The 22476-nt window shown below is 39.2% G+C and overlaps 2 non-coding genes across 2 annotated transcripts; both read left to right on the top strand.

Annotated features, from left to right (window-relative positions):
- Window positions 1-1085: 1085 nt before the first annotated feature.
- On the top strand, window positions 1086-1193 carry LOC112746665 (small nucleolar RNA R71). Its single transcript, XR_003174536.1, has one exon. It is a non-coding gene; the product is annotated as a small nucleolar RNA R71 (small nucleolar RNA).
- A 20422-nt stretch (window positions 1194-21615) lies between these two features.
- Window positions 21616-21723, top strand: LOC112746470 (small nucleolar RNA R71). The gene has a single exon (XR_003174352.1). It is a non-coding gene; the product is annotated as a small nucleolar RNA R71 (small nucleolar RNA).
- The last annotated feature ends 753 nt before the right edge of the window (window positions 21724-22476 follow it).

The following is a 22476-nucleotide window of genomic DNA, read 5'->3' as shown; positions in this document are numbered from 1 at the left end:
TCCAGATCACTTAGTTCATTGGTGAACAATGGAGGTTCATATTCCCAAGTCTCAATACCAAATAATTTGGCATTCAGCTTCATGATTTCACCAAGAAACTTGGCAGCTTGCTCTTCAGTAACATCCTCATTCTCTTCAGAAGAGGAATACTCATCAGAGCTCATGAAGGGCATAAGGAGGTTTAATGGAATCTCTATGGTCTCTAGATGAGTCTCAGATTCCTTTGGTTCCTCAAAGGGAAACTCCTTATTGATCACTGGACGTCCCAGGAGGTCTTCCTCACTGGGATTTACGTCCTCAACCTCCTTTACAGGTTCGGCCATGGTGGTTATGTCAATGGCCTTGCACTCTCCTTTTGGATTTTCTTCTTTATTGCTTGGGAGAGTACTAGGAGGGATTTTAGTGATCTTTTTACTCAGCTGGCCCACTTGTGCTTCCAAATTTCTAATGGAGGATCTTGTTTCATTCATGAAACTCACAGTGGCCTTAGATAGATCAGAGACTAAATTTGCTAAGCTAGATGGATTCTGCTCAGAAGTCTCTGTCTGTTGCTGAGTGGATGATGGAAAAGGTTTACTATTGTTAAACCTATTTCTTCCACCATTATTAAAGCCTTGTTGAGGCTTTTGTTGATCCTTCTATGAGAGATTTGGGTGATTTCTCCATGATGGATTATAGGTGTTTCCATAAGGTTCACCCATGTAATTCACCTCTGCTATTGCAAGGTTTTCAGGATCATAAGCTTCTTCTTCAAAAGATGCCTCTTGAGTACTGTTGGATGCAGCTTGCATTCCATTCAGACTCTGAGAAATCATATTGACTTGCTGAGTCAATATTTTATTCTGAGCCAATATGGCATTCAGAGTATCAATTTCAAGAACTCCCTTCTTCATAGGCGTCCCATTACTCACAGGATTCCTCTCAGAAGTGTACATGAACTGGTTATTAGCAACCATGTCAATGAGTTCTTGAGCTTCTGCAGGCGTTTTCTTTAAGTGAATGGATCCACCTGCAGAGGTATCCAAGGACATTTTAGCTAATTCAGACAGACCATCATAGAATATGTCCAGGATGGTCCATTCTGAAAGCATGTCAGAAGGACACTTTTTGGTCAGTTCTTTGTATCTCTCCCAAGCTTCATAGAGGGATTCACCTTCTTTCTGTCTGAAGGTCTGAACATCCACTCTAAGCTTACTCAGCTTTTGAGGAGGAAAGAACTTGGCTAAGAAAGCCTTGACCAGCTTATCCCAAAAGTTCAGGCTATCCTTAGGTTGAGAGTCCAACCATACTCTAGCTCTGTCTCTTACAGCAAAAGGGAAAAGAATGAGCCTGTAAACTTCATGATCTACTCCATTAGTCTTAACAGTATCACATATCTGCAAGAATTCAGTTAAGAACTGAAAAGGATCTTCAGATGGAAGTCCATGAAACTTGCTTTTCTGCTGCATCAGAGAAACTAATTGAGGTTTAAGCTCAAAATTGTTTGCTCCAATGGCAGGAATTGAGATGCTTCTTCCATGTAAATTGGAATTAGGTGCAGTAAAGTCACCAAGCATCCTCCTTACATTATTATTATTTTTGGCTGCCATCTCCTCTTCCTGTTTGAAAATTTCTGAAAGGTGCTTGCTGGATTGTTGTAATTTAGCTTCTCTTAGTTTCCTCTTCAGAGTCCTTTCAGGTTCTGGATCTGCTTCAACAAGAATATTCTTGTCCTTGCTCATGCTCATATGAAAAAGAGGGACAAAAAAAAATAATAATAATAATAGGGGTCCTTTTTACCACAGTATAGAGGTCCCTGTGTGAGTAGAAGAAAAGAAGAAGAAAAAATTCGATCACAGATGGAAGAGGGGGTTCGAATTTGGGTGAGATGAAGTGTTAGTAGATGAATAAATAAATAGAAGGAGATAAGAGAGAGAGAGAATTTTCGAAAATAATTTTTGAAAAAGAGTTAGTGATTTTCGAAAATAGTTTTTGAAAAAGTTTAGTAATTTTCGAGAATTAAAATCAAAAATTAAAATAATTAGTTAATTAAAAAGAAATTTTGAAAAAGAGGGAAGATATTTTCGAAAATTAGAGAGAGAGAGAGAGTTAGTTAGGTAGTTTTGAAAAAGATAAGAAACAAACAAAAAGTTAGTTAGTTAGTTGAAACAAATTTGAAAATCAATTTTGAAAAGATAAGAAGATAAGAAGTTAGAAAGGATATTTTAAAATCAAATTTTGAAAAAGATAAGATAAAGAGATATTTTTTAAAAGATATGATTGAAATTAGTTTTGAAAAAGATTTGATTTTTAAAATCACAATTAATGACTTGATTCACAAGAAATCACAAGATATGATTCTAGAACTTAAAGTTTGAATCTTTCTTAACAAGTAAGTAACAAACTTGAAATTTTTGAGTCAAAACATTAATTGATGATGTTATTTTCGAAAATTAGGAGATAAAGATAAGAAAAAGATTTTTGAAAAATATTTTTAAAATTTTCGAAAATAAATAAGAAAATGAAAAAGATTTGATTTTTGAAAAAGATTTTGAAAAAGATAAGATTTTTAAATTAAAAATTTGATTTGACTCATAAAAACAACTAGATTTTAAAAAGTTTTGAAAAGGTCAACTCAAATTTTCGAAATTTATGAGTGAAAAAGGGAAAGATATTTTTTTTTATTATTTTTGAATTTCTTATGATGAGAGAGAAAAACATGAAAATGATGCAATGCATGAAAATTTTGGATCAAAGTATGTGATGAATGCAAGAACACTATGAATGTCAAGATGAACACCAAGAACACTTTCAATGTCAAGATGAACATCAAGAACATATTTTTGAAAAATTTTTAATGCAAAGAAAACATGCAAGATACCAAACTTAGAAATCTTTCATGTTTAGACTCTTATGAATGCAAAAATGCACATGTAAAACAAGAAAAGACACAAAACATGAAAACATCAAGATCAAACAAGAAGACTTACCAAGAACAACTTGAAGATCATGAAGAACACTATGAATGCATGAATTTTCGAAAAATGCAAGATGAATATGCAATTGACACCAAACTTATAACATGACACATGACTCAAACAAGAAACACAAAAATATTTTTGATTTTTATGATTTTCTAATTTTTTTTTTTTTTGTATTTTTCAAAAATTAATTTGAAAAAGGAAAATAAGGATTCCAAAATTTTTAATATGAATTCCAGGAATCTTGTACTCTTTAGTCTAAAGCTCCAATCTGAGGGTTAGGCATGGCTTAATAGCCAGCCAAGCTTTAGTATGCTATTGATATTTTTTCATGTATAGAGCAACTAAGTGTGTGAGAATCAACAAGCTCTTGTGATGATAAGTTGAAACCCCAGTCCAAAAGATTAGACATGGCTTACAGCCAGCCAGGATTCAACGAATCATCATGAAACACTAGAATTCATTCTTAAAAATTCTGAAGAAAAAAATATATTTTTGAAAACATTTATTTTTAAATTTTTTTTCGAAAACAAAGGAGAAATTTTTGAAAGATTTTTGAAAAATTTTTGAAAATAAAACAAAAAGAAAATTACCTAATCTGAGCAACAAGATGAACCGTCAGTTGTTCAAACTCGAAAAATCTCTGGCAATGGCGCCAAAAACTTGGTGCACAAAATTGTGATCTCAGGTAACGGCGCTAGAAACTCTGTACGCACGTCTTAATAAATCATTTTTCATTTACAACTTCGATACAACTAACCAGCAAGTGCACTGGGTCGTCCAAGTAATAAACCTTACGTGAGTAAAGGTCGATCCTATGGAGATTGTCGGCTTGAAGCAAGCTATGGTCACCTTGTAAATCTCAGTCAGGCAGATATCAAAAGGTTATGGAGTTTTCGAACATAAATAATAAATAGATAGAAAATAAAGATAGAAATACTTATGTATATCATTGGTGAGAATTTCAGATAAGTGTATGGAGATGCGTTCGTTCCTCTGAACTTCTGCTTTCCTGCTGTCTTCATCCAATCAATCCTACTCTTTTCCATGGCTGGCTTTATGTAAGGGCATCACCGTTGTCAATGGCTACATCCCATCCTCTTGTGAAAATGGTCCAAATGCTCTGTCACAGCACGGCTAATCATCTGAGGTTCTCGATCATACTGGAATAGGATTCACCCTCCTTTTGCGTCTGTCACTACGCCCAGCACTCGCGAGTTTGAAGTTCGTCACAGTCATTCAGTTCCAGAGTCCTACTCGGAATACCACAGACAAGGTTTAGACTTTTCGGACTCTCATGAATGCCGCCATCAATCTAGCTTATACCACGAAGATTCTGATTAAGAGATCCAAGAGATACTCATTCAATCTAAGGTAGAACGGAAGTGGTTGTCAGGCACGCGTTCATAGGGAATGATGATGATTGTCACGTTCATCACATTCAGGTTGAAGTGCGAATGAATATCTTAGAAGCGGAATAAGTTGAATTGAATAGAAAACAGTAGTACTTTGCATAAATCTTTGAGGAACAGCAGAGCTCCACACCTTAATCTATGGAGTGTAGAAACTCTACCGTTTGAAAATACATAAGTGATGAAGGTCCAGGCATGGCCGAATGGCCAGCCCCCAAAACATGATCAAAGATGATCCGAAGATCATAAGATGTCTAATACAATAGTAAAAAGTCCTATTTATAATAAACTAGCTACTAGGGTTTACAGAAGTAAGTAATTGATGCATAAATCTACTTCCGGGGCCCACTTGGTGTGTGCTTGGGCAGAGCTTGAATGTTACACGTGCAGAGGCTCTTTCTGGAGTTGAACGCCAGGTTGTAACGTATTTATGGCGTTCAACTCTGGTTTGTGACTTGTTTCTAGCGTTTAACTCTAGACAGCAGCATAGAACTGGCGTTCAACGCCCTTTTACGTCATCTAAACTCGTTCAAAGTATGAACTATTATACATTTCTGGAAAGCCCTGGATGTCTACTTTCCAACGCAATTGGAAGCGCGCCATTTTGAGTTCTGTAGCTCCAGAAAATCCACTTTGAGTGCAGGAAGGTCAAAATCCAACAGCATCAGCAGTTCTTCTTCAACTTCTGAATCTGATTTTTGCTCAAGTCCCTCAATTTCAGCCAGAAAATACCTGAAATCACAGAAAAACACAAAAACTCATAGTAAAGTACAGAAATGTGAATTTAACATAAAAACTAATGAAAACATCCCTAAAAGTAACTAGATTCTACTAAAAACATACTAAAAACAATGCCAAAAAGCGTATAAATTATCCGCTCATCAGTCGTCCAAGTAATACCTGAGCGAGTCAGGGTTGATCCCACGAGGATTGTGGCTTGAAGCAAGCAATGGTTGTCTTGTAGGTCTTAGTCAGACGGAATCAGAGAGTTTATGTAAACCTTGAACAATTATATGTCATAAATGCTTGGATGTTAAGTTGAAATAAGGATAGGGATAGAGTTAAGAGTCAGAGTTGCTTTGTCTTTCTAAATGAACTCTGGTATTACTGTCTTCCTTGCTTGTGAACAATCTTCTTCTATGGCAGGCTGTAAGTGATCAAAGCCATTGCCCGTGGTCATTGATCTCCTCTGCTACAGGTCAAACGCCATTGCCCGTGGTCATTCAATCTGACGGACGGTGAAGCTCTTAGCAATTCATTCTCTTGGCGATCCTACTCAAAACGCCACAGACAAGGTCGAATCTTCCGGATTAGAGAATGCTGCTTCTTTGGATTCTAGCCTATACCACGGAGACCCTAATCTCCCCAGAAATCGGCTGAACTGGTGTCTCGCGAAATCTCCAACGAAGTCGTGGATTAACCGTCTGAGAGATGTATAAACATAGCTGTTGGCTCGTGCTTTCCGGCCAAGTATTCACACGAACCCAAGTAGACGCGGGTGTTTGTCAGGCATGTTCATATTAATGTGATGAACAGAGCTAATTGGTTAGATCATCCTATTCACCACGATGAAGATCGGATATACATCTTAGAGATAGATCAAACACAGATCGAAGAAGAAACAGAAATACTTTTATTAATTCATAGGACTCAACATGGCTCCTCCCCTCAACCTAGGAGGTTTAGAAACTCATACTGAAGTAAAAACAAAATGTAAAACTCGAAAATAGTGTAAAAGGTCTTATGTTCTCTCCTCTGAATTGAAGATTCTGAATTACATAAATAAAATCCCTTAAATACTAAACAAATTACTAGTAAGGGTAAAATAGTCTATTTAGTGCTAAAATCCAGTTCTGGTGCCCACTTTGTGAGTGTTTGGGCTGAGCTTTGATGAGATCCACTGCTTAGTCTTCCTTGGGTGTTGAAATTCAGTCCTGGCACCTTTTTGGGCATTGGACTCCAGCTTGGAATCCCTTTCTGGCGCTGGACGCCAGAACTGGTCAGATGGCTGGCGTTGAACGTCAGTTTTGGGCCTTCTAATCTGAAGCAAGGTATGGACTATTATATATTGCTAGAAAGCTCTGGAAATCAAATTTCTATAGCCGTTAAGAGCGCTACATTTGGACTTCTGTAGCTCCAGAAAAGCTCTTCCGAATGTAGGCAGGTCAAATCTGGACAGCATATGCAGTGCTTCCTCTGTCTCTGAATCAAACTTCCACTCTAGCTCCTCAATTTCAGACAGAAAATACCTGAAATTGTCCAAAAATATAAAAACTCATAGTAGAATCCAAAAATGTGAATTTAACACTAAAACCTATAAAAACTTAATAAAAACTAAATAAAAATTACTAAAAACTATATGAAAGTGATGTCAAAAAACGTATGAAATATCCACTCACCAATGGCTCACAAACGAAAGATTGTAGAACTGAAGTATTAGTGCATAGGATATTACATTGATTTAGAACAGTTTGAACAATCACAAGAAAGAGATGGCCTAATCTTTTGTGCTATCTAATATTTGTCTTATAGATCGCTAAAAAAGAATAAACAGTAGAATTATTCAAAGGTCTAGGTATAATGTTTTCAAACGCTTACAATCCATTCTTAACTTGTCCTTGGAAGAGCACTTTCTTAAACACTTTTAATTTCACAAGGCAATAAAAGCGGTAAAGTTTAAAAATACATCATTGTCTAAGTAAAATTTGGACACACTATTAAAGTTTTTAGCAAGATTTGGAACATGCAACAGATTCTTTAAAACAAAAACTTTATTTCTAAAAGGATTTGGTAAGAAAGAATTACCAATTTTTACCCCTATACCATCTTGCCACATATAGCTAATATGGGCATCTGTAATCTAAAGCATAAATGAGGCTTGAAGTATCAAATGTTAAATAATGACTTGCACAAGAATTTACATACCAAGAATGATCCATGACCATGGAAGGTGTAGTACCAAACTTGCCTTTAGGACATAAAATCACTCATCAAACATGTCATGGCATCGAGTGGCATAAAAGTGGGATTAAAAATAACTAATTTAAGCACAAAAATGCATGTTTTCACATTTAGGCACAATCTAGAGAGAAAATACAAAAGTATGCTATTTGGATGAATAAATGTGGGTTTATATGATAAAATCCACTCAAATCAAAATAAAGTATATCGTCAAATATGGACTCATTAGTGTTGGTCACTCCTAAGAAGTTTGGGAGTCTGGGAATTAGAGATCCTTTTTGTGCTAATATTGCTCTTCTTGGAAAGCTAGTTTGGCAACCTTTTCACCATCTTGACAAGCTATGGGTTTAACTGTTGACAGAAAAATACCATTCCTCTAAGGATGATTGCTTCAGTCGGTCTCGAGGCTGATGTATGAGAATCTTATACCCTTTTTCTAGTAGTTTTTATATTATTTTTAATTAGATTTTATTTACTTTTACTTGATTTTAGTGCAAAATTCACCTTTGGATGCTACTTTGAGTTTTTCTGGTATTTTTATGGTTTTAGGTGAAATTCGGAGCAGTTTGGAGAAAGCATGGAGCAAGAAACGAAAATGTTGTCAGCTCCCCCCTGGGCACTGAACTCCCAACCTGGCGTTCAACGCCAGCCAGGGGGCATGAAGTCAGAAGCGTGCACTCCTTTCTGGGCGTTCAACGCCCAATCCTGGCATCGAACGCCAGCCTGCAGTCCGAGCCACTCACCAATTGGGCCTCCAAGTGGACTTAGCACCTCTTAGACTTATCTTATTTTATCTTTGTAATTTTTATCTTAAAATAATATCTTTTAGGTTTAGCTTTATTAGATTAGTATTTAAAGCAGAAGATCAATTAGGTTTAGTATCGATCTTCTTCCTTCCGTACTTTTCAGAATCCTGTTTTCTCTGTGAGCAACTAAACCTCCTGGTTAAGGTTAGGAGCTCTGTTTATTTCTATAGATGATTAAGATTATTATTCTTCTATTTTAATTAATGTTTGATTCAATTCTAAGGTGTTGTTTTCGTTCTTAATCTTATGAATCTGGGTGGAACGAGAGTATGACCCTTATTCTACATGAGCTCTTATGATTCTCGAGAGAGCTATCTCGCTTGAGCTACATCTTGAAAACACTCCTCCTAAACTGCGAATTACCTGGACTAATTAGGATATGTGACATAAAGTCCGGTTAGCTTTGGGTGATTGAGATTTTTGTGGCGCTAAACTAGTTTTCTGAACTTCACCCTCTGATCTGAATTGAATGACCACGAGAGTGGCTTTTTTTTAATGAAGATTAGAGGAGATTAAATCACTAAGAGATTAGGGTTTAATCACTCATAGTTTGTCATAGAATGAATCACTCATTGTTAAAATAGTTGGTAAGACATTTTAATCCGGAAAAGTGAACATCTCCGAGACCTTAACTGTTTTCTCATCATTGTTTTACTCCAAACCTGTTTATTTGCTTTATTTACTTGTTTTTTACCACTATGCGTTTTACACCAACAACCATATTTTACAGTTTTCCTGACTAAGTCCAACAGGATAGCTATTTCTTGCTCAGTCCGACATTTCTCGTGGGATCGACCCTCACTCACCTAAGGTATTACTTGGACGACGCGGTGCACTTGCCGGTTCAGTTGTGCGAGTTCTAATTTTGTGCACCAAGTTTTTAGTGCCGTTGCCGAGGATTGTTCGTGATTGACAACTACCGGTTGTCTTGTTGCTTAGCTTAGGTATTTTTACTAATTTTATTTAATTATTTTTCTTTTTGATTTTCGACTTTTATCTTGTTTATTTTTCCTAATTTTCGATTATTATCTTATTTATCTTTCCCTTATTTTCGAATTTCTTTGTTTTAGTTATCTTATTTTAATTTAATTTTAAATTTTAAGTGTGGTGTCCCGTTAGTGGTTTTCTTTTTTGTTTAATTAATTTTTCTTTTAATTTTTGAATCCTATCTTGTTTATCTTTCTTGATTTTTGATCTTTACCTTATTTATCTTTGACTTTCGAATTTTATTTTAATTATTCTATCTCTCAATTAATTTCAAATTTTAAATTTGGTGTTTCTTTAGTTTTTCTTTTTCTTTCTTTTTGAAATTCGAAAACAAAAAATTTTTTAAAACCTTTTCTTTTTAATTTTTGAAAATCTTTAGGCTACATCTTCCATCTTTATTTTCAAATCTTTTTGTTAATTGCTTGCTTTATCTTACTTCATTTCTTTTAGGATATCTCCCTTCTTGATCTTGATCCTGAACTTGAGAGGACCTTAAGGCGGCGTTTGCAACAAGCTAAAGCATACAAAGCCGGAGAGAATCTCACGAAAACTTTTGAGAAGGAAGCTGAAGAGACCACTATGGTTGGAGGGAATCCAAACGCTGAAGAGCAAGTAAAAAAGGTGCTTGGCTCATACACTGCACCCACTACTGACTTTTATGGGCGCATCATATCACTACCTGCCATTGGTGCCAATAATTTCGATCTCAAGCCTCAACTAGTCACTCTGGTGCAACAGAACTGTCAGTTTCATGGACTTCCGCAGGAGGAACCCAACAAGTTCATATCTGATTTCCTGTAAATCTGTGATACAGTCAAGACGAATGGAGTGAACCTTGAGGTTTACAAGTTCATGCTCTTTCCTTTTGCGGTAAGGGATATAGTAAGGCTATGGTTGGATTCTCATCCCAAGGAGAGCCTGGACACATGGGACAAGGTGGGCACTGGGTTTTTGACCAAATTCTTTTCACCCCAGAAGCTGAGTAAGCTTAGGGTGGAGGTCTAGACCTTCAGACAGAAAGAGGGAGAGGACCTCTATGAGGCTTGGGAGAGATACAAGCAGCTGATCAGGAGATGCCCTCCTGACATGATATCCGAATGGACAAGGATGGAGATTTTTTATGATGGCCTCTCAAAGAAGGCCAAGATGTCACTAGATCCCTCTGCTGGCGGTTCATTACACATGAAGAAGACGTTTGAAGAGGTGATTAAGCTTATTGAGATGGTTCCCAATAACCAATACATTTACACTTCTGAGAAGAACCATGTGAACACAGGGACTACTCAAAGGAGAGGAGTCGTGAAAGTGGACACACTGGACACCATTTTGGCTCAAAACAAGCTTATGTCCCAGTAAATTAGCATGATATCCCAACACCTAAGTGGGATGCAAGTTTTAGCTGTTAATACTCAAGATGCACCCTATGAAGGAGACGTTGGTAACATTGCTCAAACCACCATGGAGGAAGTAAATTACATGGGAAATTCCTCCAAAAATCCTAATAATGATTCCTATGCAAATACTTTCAATCAGGAATGGAGGAATCACCCTAATTTTGGGTGGAGAGAGCAGCAAAGCCCTCAACAAGGCTTCAACAACAATCAGGGTAGAACCAATCAAAATAGGTTCAACAACAGATAATTCTAACCCTTTCAGTAGCAGCTGGAAATGCCTCAACAAATCCTCTCTGACTTAGCCACAATAGTTTCTAACCTCTCCAAGACCATTCATAGTTTCATGCAAGAAATCCAATCATTAATCAGGAACTTGGAGATACAAGTGGGTCTGTTGAGTAAAAGGATACCTGAGGGACCCTCCAACACTCTTCCAAGCAACACAGAGGTAAATTCAAGGGAAGAGTGCAAGGTCCTCATTATAGACAAGGAGGCCGAACCCAAGGAGAAACAAGTTGTTGAGGATTTGAAGGAGAATAAGGCTCAAGAGGAGACTGGGAGTGTACTGGTACACACCCCAATGATGATAAAAGAGCCTGAAGTACAACACTCTCTAAACGTGCAAAAGGAGACTGAGGATGAGTAAATTTCTCAATTCGTGGCAATCCTCAAGAAGTTACAAGTCAATATTTTTTTTTGCTAAGGTGTTGGAGAAGAAACCTCCCTATATGGCCTATTTGAAAAATACAGTTTCTGAGAAGAAGGTCCTGAAGGGAGATGAAACTGTGGTACTGACCAAGGAGTGTAGTGCACTAGTGCAAAAGAAGCTACCTCAGAAGATGTCAAACCCCGGAAGCTTCTTGATTTCTTGCACTATAGGAACCATTACATTTGAGAAAGCACTCTGCGACCTTGGATTAAGCATAAATCTTATGCCACTCTCTGTGATGAAGAAGCTGGGGATCCAAGAGGTGCAGCCTACAAGGATCTCACTAGAGATGGTAGACAAGTCCCTAAAGAGGGCATTTAGAATGGTGGAGATTGCAGAACGTCCTTGTAAAGGTTGAAGACCTTTACCTCCCTGTGGACTTCATGATACTTGACATTGGAGAGGACAAGAACGACTCCATCATCCTAGGAAGGCCCTTCTTAGCCACTGGGAAGGCCTTGATTGATATCGAGAGAGGAGAATTAGTTCTAAGGTTATGGGAGGACCACATAATATTTAAGATTCCCAACCCTCATTCTCTCTCAGACAAATGAGGAGGTACTACCATACAACACTTGGTGTTTTAACTTTCTCTCTCAGTGGAGAGCCATACAGAACCTCCAGACATCAAACCTAAGTTTGGTGTTGGGCATTCACCACCCACCATTGAGGGAGGAGGCACCAAGAAGAAAGTACCCAAGGGCTGGAGGAACAAAAAAATTCCAACTGAAGACTTCTCACCTGGCATGAGAGTAGTCTTCACAAGAGGTCTAGTCATACCACATACTGTGAACCAGATCCTGTCTCTAGAGCATGTTGAACTAATTCATGAGAGCACGGGAAGGAAGTTCACCATGAGGGGTGGAGATTTGAGCCCTTATGAACCTCCATAAAGGAGCTGTCCGTCAAGCTAATGACGGTAAAAAAGTGCTTGTTGGGAGGCAACCCAACCATACGTATCCTATAGTTTACTTTTACTTTCTTTTATGCTATTTTTGTTTATTTGAGTTTGATTTCATATCCTTTTATTTTCTATTGATTTTCATAGTTTTCCTCTTATTTCTAATATTTGTGATCATGTGTAGCACTTAGAACAGAAACAAAAACGTGTAGCAGGAGAACAGAACACCCTGGAGAATACCCTCTATTGGCGTTAAATTCCAGATCTGGCACTCAGCTCCAGAGGGAAAAAGCAAAGTTGGACGTTAAATGTCCACATGGGAGTTGTTCCAAGCCACGTTTTAGTCCCCTGAGGGAGTTCAACGCCCATTCTTGACATTGAACGCCAGAAAAACTTCAAAAAAAGGGATCCCCCTTTAGCGTTCAACGCCAGCTCGGCAATGAATGCCCAGGAGGCAGCAAGGGATTCAAAAATTCAAGTCTTTGGCCAATGGTTAATACCCCAACCACCCACCACTTCACCATTTACTCACTCTTATCTCTCCCCTTTCATCCATTTTTCCATCCACATTCATCCATCCCATCACTCATCACTTCCCTTGATTCTCTCACCCCACCTTTTACTCCAGCCAATCACCTCTCATCAATCCCATCCATATCTCTTCCCACCAACCCCATTCACATTCAAATTTAATCCCCCACCCCCTCCCCTCCCCCCCTCCACATTTTTCCCTCCCCAATTCCGAACTCAACCCCAACTCTCCTCCTATAAATACCCCTCATTTCATCCACTTTCAACACACCTTCACTACTCTTCTCCTCTTCCACACTCTTCACCATACCCATTCCCTCTCTTCATTTTTTCGCTTCCATCCCTCCCAAAGGCCAAAGCCTATACACTATCCCCTCTATCTCCTTCTATTGTCTTCTTGTCTTTTCTTTTTCTGATATTTCTTTTGCTCAGAAACAAGCAAAGTTCTTAAGTTTGGTGTTAGAAGCTCCACTTTTTGGTTCTTTTATCTTACCTCCATGGCACCAAAGACCAGAGAATCCTCAAGAAAAAGAAAATGGAAAGCTCCCGCTTCCACTTCTGAGTCATGGGAGATCACAAAATTCCCCACCAAGGCCCATAAAGACCATTTATATGACGTGGTGAGGAAGAAGAAGATGATTCTCGAGGTCCCTTTCAAACTGAAGGTCGATAAATACTGAGACAAGATTGGAAAATTCTGGCCAATTCTGTGACCGAGGTTGGAGAATTGATGGTGCAGGAGTTCTATGCCAATGCCTGGGTCACAAGGAAGCATGATACAAGCGTGAATCCGGAGCCAAAGAATTGGTGCACCATGGTTAGAGGGCACATCATAGATTTTAGCCCTGAGAGTGTGAGGGTGGCACTACAGTTGCCAGAGCCACGAGATGACCCTTATTCATACACTCGAAGGATCAACATTGACCAAAGGTTGGATCAAGTTCTTGCTGATATCTGCGTGCTTGGAGCTCAGTAGAGAAGGGATGCTCAAGGTCGGCCTTACCAACTAGGTAGGCTTAACCTTAAGCTAGTGGCTAGAGGATGGCTGTAGTTCATCCAACGTTCGATCATCCCACGAGTAACCGCTCTGAGGTTACAGTCGAGCGAGCAGTGATGATTCACTGCATTATGCTCGGCAATGAGGTGGAGGTACATGAGGTGATCCCACAGGAGCTTTACAAAGTAGCTGACAAGTCCTCCACTCAGGCAAGGCTGGCATTCTCTCATCTCATTCACCGCTTATGTGCAACAGCTGGACCTCACATAGAGGGAGATACCCTGATTGACAAGGAGACACTGATCACGAGGAAGGGTATGGAACACACTAGGGAGCTTGTGCAAGGACCGCAGCAAGAGCCAATTCCACCACCTCCACATGATATCCCGGAGATGCCTCAAGGGATGTACTTCTTTCCCTGTGACTATTGGGATCAGTTGACTACATCTATAGGAGAGCTGACATCATCAGTTGATCAGCTGAGGCTGGAGTATCAGGACCAGTCTACTATCCTCCATTAGATAATGGAAGATTAAAGGAGATTGATGGAGGAGTAGAGGATGCAGGAGCGTGACATTGAGGAGCTTAAACGCTTCAGAGGATTCCCCGGAGGGAGCAGTAGCCGCCATCACTGAGGTGGTCTAGTTTCATCCTCCCTATCTTTCTTTTATCACTGTTTTCCTAGTATTTCATTATATTCTCTGTTTTCTATTCTAGTTGCATGATCACTCTTAGAATTTTCTTGCTTTCTAGTAGTAGTTTATTTTTTGTTTTATTCAAAGATGTCTTATGTATTACACATCAAGCTTAAAAAGAAAAATCTATTGAAAAATAAGTAGTAGAATGCATAAGATCTTGAGTTATATTATGAGTTATTCTGATTACTTTGAAGTGGTGGCATTATCTCTATTTTCTGAATGTATGATTTAACTGTGCATATTTGATATTGAAGTTGACTATATTGGTTCTTGAGGAATAGAGATTTAGAAAAATATTATTGATTCTCTAAATTAAGAAAAAGATTGATTCTTGAAGCAAAAGAAACACCAAAAAAAATTAAAATAAAAAAATCAAAAGAAAAAGGTCCAAATCTTTGAGAATCAATGGTTAGGAAGGTCAAAATTGATCTAAAAGCTCAAAAGAGTGGTTTTCCCTAACCATATGCTTGTGGTGTGAAAGTGTCAAGTAATCCTTGAGACTGAACACTTAAAGTCGTGACCCAATGCTGATAAAGAGTGCGCCTGCTGCACGAAATTGTGATCTCAGGCAACGGCGCCAGAAACTCTGTACGCACGTCTTAATAAATCGTTTTTCATTCACAACTTCGATACAACTAACCAGCAAGTGCACTGGGTCGTCCAAGTAATAAACCTTACGTGAGTAAGGGTCGATCCCACGGAGATTGTCAGCTTGAAGCAAGCTATGGTCACCTTGTAAATCTCAGTCAGGCGGAAATCAAATAGTTATGGAGTTTTCGAATATCAATAATAAATAGAAAATAAAGATAGAAATACTTATGTATACCATTGGTGAGAATTTCAGATAAGTGTATAGAGATGCTTTCGTTCCTCTGAACCTCTGCTTTCCTGCTGTCTTCATCCAATCAATCTCACTCCTTTCCATGGCTGGCTTTATGTAAGGACATCACCGTTGTCAATGGCTACTTTTAATCCTCTCTGGAAAATGGTCCGATGCGCTGTCACTGCATGGCTAATCGTCTGAAGGCATCACCCTTGTCAATGGCTGCATCCTATCCTCTTGTGAAAATGGTCCAAATGCTCTGTCACAGCACGGCTAATCATCTGAGGTTCTCGATCATACTGGAATAGGACTCACCCTCCTTTTGCGTCTGTCACTACGCCCAGCACTCGCGAGTTTGAAGTTCGTCACAGTCATTCAATCCCAAAGTCCTACTCGGAATACCACAGACAAGGTTTAGACTTTTCGGACTCTCATGAATGCCGCCATCAATCTAGCTTATACCATGAAGATTCTGATTAAGAGATCCAAGAGATACTCATTCAATCTAAGGTAGAACGGAAGTGGTTGTCAGGCACGCGTTCATAGGGAATGATGATGATTGTCACGTTCATCACATTCAGGTTGAAGTGTGAATGAATATCTTAGAAGTGGAATAAGTTGAATTGAATAGAAAACAGTAGTACTTTGCATAAGTCTTTGAGGAACAGCAGAGCTCCACACCTTAATCTATGGAGTGTAGAAACTCTACCGTTTGAAAATACATAAGTGATGAAGGTCGAGGCATGGCCGAATGGCCAGCCCCCAAAACGTGATCACTATGATCAAAAGATGGTTCAAAAGATCATAAGATGTCTAATACAATAGTAAAAAGTCCTATTTATACTAAACTAGTTACTAGGGTTTACAGAAGTAAGTAATTGATGCATAAATCCACTTCCGGGGCCCACTTGGTGTGTGCTTGGACTGAGCTTGAATGTTACACGTGCAGAGACTCTTTCTGGAGTTGAACGCCAGGTTGTAACGTGTTTCTGGCGTTCAACTCTGGTTTGTGACGTGTTTCTGGCGTTTAACTCCAGACAGCAGCGTAGAACTGGCGTTCAACGCCCTTTTACGTCATCTAAACTCGGACAAAGTATGGACTATTATATATTTCTTGAAAGCCCTGGATGTCTAATTTCCAACGCAATTGGAAGCGCGCCATTTTAAGTTCTGTAGCTCCAGAAAATTCACTTTGAGTGCAGGGAGGTCAGAATCTAACAGCATCAGCAGTCCTTCTTCAACCTCTGAATCTGATTTTCGCTCAAGTCCCTCAATTTCAGTCAGAAAATACCTGAAATCACAGAAAAATACACAAACTCATAGTAAAGTTCAGAAATGTGAATTTAACATAAAAACTAATGAAAACATCCCTAAAAGTAACTAGATCCTACTAAAAACATACTAAAAACAATGCCAAAAAGCGTATAAATTATCTGCTCATCACAACACTAAACTTAAATTGTTGCTTGTTCCCAAGCAACTGAAAATCAAATAGGATAAAAAGAAGAGAATATACTATAAATTCCAAACTATCAATGAAACATAGCTCAAATCAGATGAGCGGGACTTGTAGCTTTTTGCCTCTTGAATAGTTTTGGCATCTCACTTTATCCATTGAGGTTCAAAATGATTGGCATCTATTAGGAACTCAGAGTTCAGATAGTGTTATTGATTCTCTTAGTTCAGTATGTTGATTCTTGAACACAGCTACTTTATGAGTCTTGGCCGTGGCCCTAAGCACTTTGTTTTCCAGTATTACCACTGGATACATAAATGCCACAGACACATAACTGGGTGAACCTTTTCAGATTGTGACTCAGCTTTGCTAAAGTCCCCAATTAGAGGTGTCCAGGGTTCTTAAGCACACTCTTCTTTTGCTTTGGACCTTGACTTTAACCACTCAGTCTCAAGTTTTCACTTGACACCTTCACGCCACAAGCACATGGTTAGGGACAGCTTGGTTTAGCCGCTTAGGCCAGGATTTTATTCCTTTAGGCCCTCCTATCCACTGATGCTCAAAGCCTTGGGATCCTTTTTATTTACCCTTGCCTTTTGGTTTTAAGTGTTATTGGCTTTTTTGCTCTTGCCTTTTGGTTTTAAGAGCTTTGGCTTTTTCTGCTTGCTTTTTCTCCCTTTTTTTATTTTTTTTTTTTGCCATTTTTTTTTTCTGCAAGCTTTGTTCTTTGCTGCTTTTTCTTGCTTCAAGAATCATTTTTATAATTTTTCAGATTATCAAATAACATGTCTCCTTGTCCTCATTCTTTCAAGAGCCAACATATTTAACATTCTTAAACAACAACTTCAAAAGACATATGCACTGTTCAAGCATTCATTCAGAAAACAAGAAGCATTGTCACCACATCAATATAATTAAACTAAGTTCAAGGATAAATTCGAAACTCATGTACTTCTTGTTCTTTTGAATTAAAACATTTTTCATTTAAGAGAGGTGATGGATTCATAGGACATTCATAACTTTAAGACATAGTTACTAAATACTAATGATCATGTAATGAGACACAAACATGGATAAGCACTTAACATAAAGAAAATGAAAAACAGATAATGTAAGAACAAGGAATGAGTCCACCTTAGTGATGGTGGCGTTTCCTTCTTGAGGAACCAATGATGTCCTTGAGCTCTTCTATGTCTCTTCATTGTCTTTGTTGCTCCTCCCTCATTTCTTTTTTATCTTCTCTTATTTCATGAAGGATGATGGAGTGCTCTTGATGTTCCACACTTAATTGTCCCATGTTGGAACTTAATTCTCCTAGGGAGGTGTTGATTTGCTCCCAATAGTTTTGTGGAGGAAAATGCATTTGAGGCATCTCCGGGATCTCATGGTGATGAGCTTCATGTGTCTCTTGAGATCCATGAATGGGCTCTCTTGCTTGCTCCATCCTTTTCTTAGTGATGGGCTTCTCTCCCTCAATGGGAATGTCTCCTTTTATGAAAGCTCCAGCTGAGTAACATAGATGGCAAATAAGATGAGGAAAAGCTAGCCTTGCCCCAGGAGAGGGCTTTTCGGCTATTTTGTAGAATTCAAGGGAGATGACTTCATGAACTTCTACTTCCTCTCCAATCATGATGCTATGAATCATGATGGCCCGATCCACAATAACTTCAGATCGGTTGCTAGTGGGGATGATGGAGCGTTGGATGAACTCCAACCATCCTCTAGCCACAAGCTTGAGGTCCAGTCTTCTTAATTGAACTGGCTTGCCTTTGGAGTCAATCTTTCATTGAGCTCCTTCCACACATATGTCCCTGAGGACTTGGTCCAACCTTTGATTAAAGTTGACCCTTCTAGTGTAGGGGCTTGAATCTCCTTGCATCATAGGCAAGTTAAACGCCAACCTCATATTTTCTGGACTAAAATCTAAGTATTTCCCCCGAACCATTGTAATATAATTCTTTGGGTTTGGGTTCTTGCTTTAATCATGGTTCCTAGTGATCCATGCATTGGCATAGAACTCTTGAACCATTAGGATGCCGACTTGTTGGATGGGGTTTGTTAGAACTTCCCAACCTCTTCTTTGGATTTCATGTCGGATCTCTAGATACTCATTCTTCTTAAGCTTGAAAGGGACCTCGGGGATCACCTTCTTCTTGACCACAACATCATAGAAGTGGTCTTGATGAGCTTTGGAGATGAATCTTTCCATCTCCCATGACTCGGAGGTGGAAGCTTTTATCTTCCCTTTCCCTTTTCTAGAGGATTCTCCGGTCTTGGGTGCCATCAATGGTAATGGAAAAACAAAAAGCTTATGCTTTTACCACACCAAACTTAGAATATTGCTCGCCCTCGAGCAAGAGAAGAAAGAATAGATGAAGAAGAAAAAGAAGATATGGAGGAGAGGGGGGAGGGGTGTATTCGGCCAAGAAGGGGAAGAGAGGGTTGTGTTGTGTGAAAATGAAGAAGAATGGAGGGCTTTATATAGGGAGGGGAGGTGGTTAAGGTTCGGCCATAAGGGTGGGTTTTAGGTGGGAAATTGATTTTGAATTTTGAAGGTAGGTGGGGTTTATGAGGTAGGTTTATGGGGAAGAGTGGATGGATGTGAGTGGTGAAGTGGTTATAGGGAAGAGAGATTGAGGTGATTGGTGAAGAGTTTTGGGGAAGAGTGTTTATGGGATTGTGTGAAAGAGGGGTGAGAAGAAGTGAGTGGAGGTAGGTAGGGATCCTGTGGGGTCCACAGATCCTGAGGTGATCCTGTGGGGTCCACAGATCCTGAGGTGTTCAAGGATTTACAACCTTGCACCAAATTAGGCATGCAAAATGCCCTTGCACACAACTCTCGGCGTTCAGCGCCAGACTGGTGCTTGTTCTGGGCGTTGAAAGCCCATTTGTTGCCCATTTCTAGCGTTGAACGCCAGAACCATGCTTGTTCTGGGCGTTCAGTGCCAGCTCTTCTCTAGGGTGCAATTCTGGCGTTCAAACGCCCAGATGCTGCCCATTTTGGGTGTTCAGCGCCAGAACCATGCTCTGCTCTGGCGTTGAACGCCAACCAGATGCTTCTTACTGGCGTTTAAACGCCAGTAAGGTCTTCCTCCAGGGTGTAATTTTTCTTCTGCTGTTTTTGATTCCGTTTTCAATTTTTATATTTATTTTGTGACTCCACATGATCATGAACCTAATAAAACATGAAAGAATAAGAAAAATAGAATTAGATAAATAAAAATTAGGTTGCCTCCCAACAAGCGCTTCTTTAATGTCAATAGCTTGACAGTGGGCTCTCATGGAGCCTCACAGATGTTCAGAGCATTGTTGAGACTTCCCAACACCAAACTTAGAGTTTGGATATGGGAGTTCAACACCAAACTTAGAGTTTGGTTGTGGCCTCCCAACACCAAACTTAGAGTTTGACTATGGGGGCTCTGGTTGACTCTGTTTTGAGAGAAGCTTACTGTGCCTCTTTTCCATGTTTACAGAAGGATAACCTTGAGTTGTAAACACAAGGGAGTCCCCATTCAATTGAAGGACTAATTCACCTCTGTCAACATCAATCACAGCTCTTGCTGTGGCTAGGAAGGGTCTTCCAAGGATGATGAATTCATCCTCATTCTTCCCAATATCCAAGACTATGAAATCAGCAGGGATGTAAAGGCCTTCAACCTTTACTAACACGTCCTCTACTTGTCCATAAGCCTGTTTTCTTGAATTGTCTGCCATCTCTAATGAGATTTTAGCAGCTTGCACCCCATAGATTCCCAGTTTCTCTATTACAGAGAAGGGCATGAGGTTTATCCCTGAACCAAGGTCACACAGAGCCTTTTCAAAGATCATGTTGCATATGATACAAGGTATTACGAACTTTCCAGGATCCTGCTTCTTCTGAGGCAATGTCAGTTGATCCAGATCACTTAGTTCATTGGTGAACAAAGGAGGTTCATCTTCCCAAGTCTCAATACCAAATAATTTGGCATTCAGCTTCATGATTGCACCAAGGTACTTGGTAACTTGCTCCTCAGTAACATCCTCATTCTCTTCAGAAGATGAATACTCATCAGAGCTTATGAAGGGCATAAGGAGGTTCAATGGAATCTCTATGGTCTCTAGATGAGTCTCAGATTCCTTTGGTTCCTCAAAGGGAAACTCTTTATTGATCACTGGACGTCCCAGGAGGTCTTCCTCACTGGGATTTACGTCCTCAACCTCCCTTACAGGTTCGGCCATGGTGGTAATGTCAATGGCCTTGCACTCTCCTTTTGGATTTTCTTTTGTATTACTTGGGAGTGTACTAGGAGGGATTTCAGTGATCCTTTTACTCAGCTGGCCCACTTGTGCCTCCAAATTTCTAATGGAGGATCTTTTTTCATTCATGAAACTTACAGTGGCCTTAGATAGATCAGAGACTAAGTTTGCTAAATTGGAGGTATTTTGTTCAGAGTTCTCTGTCTGTTGCTGAGTGGATGATGGAAAAGGTTTACTATTGTTAAACCTATTTCTTCCACCATTATTAAAGCCTTGTTGAGGCTTTTGTTGATCCTTCCATGAGAAATTTAGGTGATTTCTCCATGATGAGTTATAGGTGTTTCCATAAGGTTCACCCATGTAATTCACCTCTGCTATTGCAGGGTTTTCAGGATCATAAGCTTCTTCTTCAGAAGATGCCTCTTGAGTAATGTTGGATGCAGCTTGCATTCCATTCAGACTCTGAGAAATCATATTGACTTCCTGAGTCAATATTTTATTCTGAGCCAATATGGCATTCAGAGTATCAATTTCAAGAACTCCCTTCTTCATAGGCGTCCCATTACTCACAGGGTTCCTCTCAGAAGTGTACATGAACTGGTTATTAGCAACCATGTCAATGAGTTCTTGAGCTTCTGCAGGCGTTTTCTTTAGGTGAATGGATCCACCTGCAGAAGTATCCAATGACATCTTAGCTAATTCAGACAGACCATCATAGAATATATCCAGGATGGTCCATTCTGAAAGCATGTCAGAAGGACACTTTTTGGTCAGTCCTTTGTATCTCTCCCAAGCTTCATAGAGGGATTCACCTTCTTTCTGTCTGAAGGTCTGAACATCTACTCTAAGCTTACTCAGCTTTTGAGGAGGAAAGAACTTGGCTAAGAAAGCCTTGACCAGCTTATCCCAAGAGTTCAGGCTATCCTTAGGTTGAGAGTCCAACCATATTCTAGCTCTGTCTCTCACAGCAAAAGGGAAAAGCATGAGCCTGTAGACTTCAGGATCTACTCCATTAGTCTTAACAGTATCACATATCTGCAAGAATTCAGTTAAGAACTGAAAAGGATCTTCAGATGGAAGTCCATGAAACTTGCAGTTCTGCTGCATCAGAGAAACTAATTGAGGTTTCAGCTCAAAATTGTTTGCTCCAATGGCAGGAATGGAGATGCTTCTTCCATGTAAATCGGAATTAGGCGCAGTAAAGTCACCAAGCATCCTCCTTGCATTATTATTATTTTCGGCTGCCATCTCCTCTTCTTGTTCGAAAATTTCTGAAAGGTGCTTGCTGGATTGTTGTAATTTAGCTTCTCTTAGTTTCCTCTTCAAAGTCCTTTCAGGTTCTGGATCTGCTTCAACAAGAATGTTCTTGTCCTTGCTCCTGCTCATATGAAAAAGAGGGACAGAAAAATAATAATAATAGGGGTCCTTTTTACCACAGTATAGAGGTCCCTGTGTGAGTAGAAGAAAAGAAGAAAAATTTTGAACACAGATGGAAGAGGGGGTTCGAATTTGGGTGAGATGAAGTGTTAGTAGATGAATAAATAAATAGAAGGAGATAAGAGAGAGAGAGAATTTTCGATAATAATTTTTGAAAAAGAGTTAGTG

The sequence above is a fragment of the Arachis hypogaea genome, chromosome 14, assembly GCF_003086295.3.
Source record: "Arachis hypogaea cultivar Tifrunner chromosome 14, arahy.Tifrunner.gnm2.J5K5, whole genome shotgun sequence".
NCBI classification, from domain to species: Eukaryota; Viridiplantae; Streptophyta; class Magnoliopsida; order Fabales; family Fabaceae; genus Arachis; species Arachis hypogaea.
The sequence above is the reverse complement of the archived record's forward strand: the minus strand, read 5'-3'. Positions and strand labels throughout refer to the sequence as shown.